Source organism: Vombatus ursinus, unplaced genomic scaffold (genome assembly GCF_900497805.2).
Source record: "Vombatus ursinus unplaced genomic scaffold, bare-nosed wombat genome assembly UNPS02014830.1, whole genome shotgun sequence".
NCBI lineage: Eukaryota > Metazoa > Chordata > Mammalia > Diprotodontia > Vombatidae > Vombatus > Vombatus ursinus.
This window is the reverse complement of record NW_020954608.1, coordinates 1,394,424-1,400,054: the sequence shown is the minus strand read 5'-3', so window position 1 is coordinate 1,400,054 and position 5,631 is coordinate 1,394,424.

Below are 5,631 nucleotides of genomic sequence, written 5' to 3'. Positions count from 1 at the left end.
AAAAATTTTTTAAAGTAAATCATTAGAACAAGTCTATTGATAGAGAGGAATCACAAATAACTGAACTCAATAACAATGACCAAAAAACTTGAGGACAAAAATTGCATGAGGAAGAACTCCCTTTTTGACAAGAATTGTTAGAAGAATTGGAAAGATATATGGCAGAAATTAGGTTTAGACCAACATCTTATACCATCTGCTGCAGTAAGTGGAAAATAAATATAAATATCCTGAATACGAAATCTCCTGAATTATCTTACCATAAACAAATTAGAAAAGAACTACATTAGGTGTCTTTCCCAGCTATAGCTAAGGTGATGGTAGTTAATAAAAAAAAAAGGGAGAGTTGGTAACAAAGAATAAAATAGATCATTTTGATTACATAAAATTGAAAAGCTTTAGCAATAATAAAACTAGTACAAGTAAGATAAAAAGGGCAGTTGATTGGGGGAAAATCTTAGCATCAATTATTTCTGACAAGGATCTGATATCGAAGATATATAGACAACTAACGGAAATATTAAGACCAAAAGCTATTTCTTAGTAGATAAGTAGTCAAGGGATGCAAATAAACAGTTCTAAAAGAATTGCAAGCTATTAATAACTATAATAATATAAGAAATGTAAAGCAAAATAATTTTAATGCTTTATTTCACAATCAGTAAGTTGGCAAAGATGACAAAAGAAGGAAGGTCAATATTGCAGAAGTTGTGGAAATAAAGGCAAACTAATACCTTGTTTGTGAAACTGTAGTTAGTCTGGAAAGGACTTTGGAATTATGTTGAGAGTGATGAAAATATCCTTGGATTTTGACCCTTAAAGTACTCTATAAGGCATATACCCTAAAGAGGACAAATCATTACATGGATGATCTTTGTTATAAGGGTCAAGTCTCTAGGAGGGGAACAGATATTTTCAGAGATTTAAAAATAAAAGCTACTTATGAAATTTTTCAAAAGAATATGGGAGTTCCTTTTGTAGTGGCAGAGAATTGGAAATTGAGGGGATGCCCATCAATTGGGGGATGGCTGAACAAATTGTAGTATATGGTTATAATGGAATATTACTGTGCTATAAGAAATAATGAGCAGGCTGATTTCAGAAAAACATGGAAAAACTAATATGAACTGATGCAAAGTGAATTGAGAAGAACCAGGAGAACATTGTACACAGTAACACCAATATGGCACAATGATCAACTGTGCATGGCTTTGCTGTTCTCAGGAATACAGTGATCCAAGGTAATTTCAAAGGACTCATGATGAAAAATGTTACCCACCTCCAGAGAAAGAATTGATGGAGACTGAATGCATATCAAACCATACTATTTTTCACTTTCAGTTTTTTTTCCTTTGGGTCTGTGTCATCTTTCACAACATGACTAATATGGTAATATGTTGCATGATTGAACATGTATAACCTATATCAAATTGCTTACCATCTCAGGGGGGGAGGAGGTGAGACAAGGAGAAAGAAAATTTGGAACTCAAAATTTTAAAAAAGCGAATGTTAAAAAATTTTTTTATCTTTAAATGAGGAAATATAAAATACTATTTTAAAAAAGAAATGGGAGCATAATTGGTTGCTGTTACATTCACCTACTAGACATTTTTTTGTCAATTGCATCTACCTGGAAAATTAGGAAGCGAAACTATTTTTGTTATTGTATATAACTGGGTATCTAGCATTTTCTGAAAGCACAAGACCAATGAAGAGGATGTGATTTTTGTCTCCTATGAACCCCTAAAGACAATTTAAAATGCTGAAAGGAATTATAAATTGTGGATAGGGCTAACATCCATTGTTCATTTCTCAATGATGAATATTTACATTCAGCATTTAGGTGCCACTTTAGTACCTGTTGTAAATATATATATATGTGCATATATACATTTATACACATATATATATATTTATAGACAAAGATAGACTTCCACAGTGAACAAGTCATCGGGAATATATCCCCTATCTATTCTGCTGGATGCCACATGACAGTTAAGCATCTTTAATACTGTACTGACATCCAGAAGTACTGTCACCACTCAGCTATCACATCCATAACTCCATAGCTCCATTGGAATGGCAGAGAATGGAAGATAGCAAAATATTTGCTGGGAAGTAATTAATTTTACTGGGAAAATAATTTATTTATTTAAAAAGAAATTATTCAACCACTGAATACCTAAGACAATACAGTATTCAATCAATCACCAGACATTTATTAGGTGCTAACTATATGCTAAGCACAGGGGATAGAAAGGCAAAAACAGTACTAACCCTCAAGGAACTTACATTCTAACTGGGGAATTTTGGTAAACACATCAAAGGGGCTCACAAAAGATTTTGGCCATGTGAATCTCAGGGGTGAGGTAGATCAGTATTATCAAATTTAAGATCATAAAAGCACTAGGCTGAATTATAAGGTCAGGGAAATCCATACATTTAATTCATAGATGGCATCAATTAGAAAGTATACCATAACCATACTCATTATTGTTACAAATGAATCACTACTCATATTTGAATCTGTTGTCAGTCAGTATGGTATGAATGAAGATCCACTGAACACCAGAGCGATGTTCCAATATTTCCATTTCTGTCCAGATTTTCAGAACATTGGCTTATCTCATTAAGTTTTCAGTCTCCAAGTTGGCCATTTGTAATTTTATCAGATCAATTCTTAGTGAAGTTGTCTATCTGGGATCTAGAAAGCCTCTATTGGATTTAAGATTCAGCTAAGTGTCAGGAAACTCTGAATTCTAGTAATATATTTTTTTCTTTTGCTCAGTGTGTTACCATGAGGCAAATCATTAAACTTCTAAAAATTTAAATTTCGTATTTTATAAAAAAAGGATTTTATAGTCTGCTACCAAACTCAGAGGAATGTCAAGAAAGCTAGCCATTTAATACTTTGTTGTGCTTTGAGTTCCTCTGAAGAGACACTCTAAAATTAGAACGTACCATAAATACAAACTGTCTCAGTAAGTTCTTTTTCTCTTTTCCTTCACTCTCACCCTTTTTTCTTCCCTCCTTCCTTCTTTGCCTCCTTCCTTCCTTCTTTCTTTGCTTCCTTGCTTGCTTCCTTCCTTCCTTTCTTCTACCAAGCTTAAGGGAGACTTGTGAGGTAGTGCTGGAATTCTTTATTCAGTAGTAGCTATATCTCTATATTCTTTCAGATAAAGGTTTCCTTGGTGTTGAATCTACTGATCCTGCAAGATTCTTTCTCAGAATAATTGATCTTTGTCTCTATAGCAAGATTAACTAGTACTAGAACCTGATAACTGCCTTTTCAATCAATTTCTTTTTTTAGACACTCACAGGCAGCCTCTTAGGAGAGATATGCTGCGTTTACATGTTTCAAGATTAGATATACTAACAAAGAACTAGGTTACATTCTAGAGAGAATTAAGAGTCTATTATTTACTCCAGGCTACTGGTGGCCCCTGTAGTCTAGTTTCCATTGTTCATATCAGCAGCCTACTAGAGGGAGGGAGAAGAAAAAGAAAACAAAAAACCTGAGGCCCATAGCACATTTGAAAAGACATTACTGAAGGCTAGCAGATGTGGGGCATTCTTTATTTACTTCTGCTTACAGGGAAATTAGAGTAACTCTCTACAATTGCAACTTTCTCAAACAAATATTTACCTTCAAGATCTAGACTGTAGGCCAACTTACATTTTTTAAAAAATTTATAGTCTGGCCTACATAAAAAAGAAGTTGGCAAAACTCATTAAGATTTATTATGTCCCAAATTTTGTAGTCCCAAAGCTTAACGACAGATGGTGGTGTAACTCCACCAATTTTGCAACTTCTGCACTCAATTTGATGTAATATAGATTAGCCCTTGATTTGACTTCGGCAAACCAGTATTTTCTTCCCTTTCTAAACTCTAAAAGGCAGGGGAAATATGTGTGTGGGGGGGGAGGGGAAGAGGGTTAGGAGGTTGAGAAGGTAGTGGGGGTAGTCACTTGTGTTTAAGAGCAGTCTGTTTGTTTCTCTTTCTGCAAACAGTAGTCATGAAAAATAGAAACCTGATCTGTGCACAGTTCTGTGATCCGAAAGGAAAAACACATTACAATAATTAAAAGACGTTCGATAAAGGGTTATCTGAAGCGAGTAATACAATACAACTTTGCAGATGGTAGCTCTAACAGGAAAGTGGGAATAAACAACCACTTGACTAAATCTTTTCTATCCCCTCCTCTTAATATCTCAACCATATTTTTAAAAATTAAGAACAGTAACATTAATAAAAGGCATTCGTAGAAAAATGTAGTTAATATTTGACTGGAAAATTTTCTAAAGACAACACTTCAGCATCAAAAGAATCGTACAATTTTGTGGCAAAGCAATTAAATAGAAGCAGGGGAACAAAAAAGTGCTGTGAATGAAGTACCATTAAACAATACAGATGTTTCTACTATGTGTCATTCACAGAGATTTCCTTCCTCCTCGCCTGAGTGTCTCACTTGCGTTGCTCCATTTCCCGCAAGAAGTACTGGCAAAGACTATATCAAACGAACTTAACTGGTACCTGGCTCTCTGATGGCGCACTGTCACGGATTTTGTTGTTTGGAGGATTTTTTGTCCAACAAACACTACATCATATATTTCTTTAAGAGGGACGTTTGGGGGTTACATTCAGTGAAAGATCTTTTGTTTCAGAGTAACGCAGTTCAAGTTTCGCCCGAATTACCTTTGAATGACGGGCTGACCAACGTGATAGAATTGAATGGACACCAGACCTATGCAACAGGAGCAACCAGGGACGCAATCCTAGAAACAGGTTTCGGCTTTCCTCCCCCTTCCCCAATGTATTGCTTTTCGTTTAAAAGGCTATAGTGAGCTGTTGAATAACTCTTGGCTCGTGGAAAAGACAAGTATTCGTTCGCTTTTTGCCCTTCCAGAGTTTCCCTGAGCCTCGGAAAGCCGGCTTGTCAATTGTGATTTCAACTTTCTTGAATTCTGTTAGAACTGCGCCCTTCAAGCCTGTTCCAGTAACCAACCAACGTGAAACAAAGCGTTTAGTGTTTAGCTACCATGATGGGGGAGTTAAAAGAGTAGCGAGTAACCAAATAAATATACTTTATGGCCACCCATCAACACAGAACATGCCACCGTGGCAGTGAATGGTAGCGTGTATGTACGTAATGTGTGGAGAGGGAGGAAAGAGGAGAAAAGAGGGAGGGTGGGGAAGAAAGTAGAGGAAAAGGGTGAAGAGAGAGGTAGAGAGAGAAGTGGGGGAAAGAAGGTAAAGAAGGAGGGAGTACAGAAGGAGAGAGAAGTCAGAGACAGAGAGAATAAAGAGGGAGAATAGAGGAGAGAGAGAGAGAGAGAGAGAGGGAGAGAGAGGGAGAGAGAGGGAGAGAGAGGGAGAGAGAGGGAGAGAGAGGGAGAGAGAGGGAGAGAGAGGGAGAGAGAGGGAGAGCAAGAGCGAGCCCTGGTGCTGAACTTTCACCTCTCGAACCCGGGCTAACCCTGTTGGTTGAGAGTTAGGAATCAGAGAAGCAGCTGAGTATTTCTGCTTCAGTACAACCTGCAATTCTCACCTCGCCCTCCTTGTTCCCTGGGGGGATGGGGTAGTGGTAGTGCTACTTGGCCTCAGAAGAAATATATGCAGGTTTATAAAG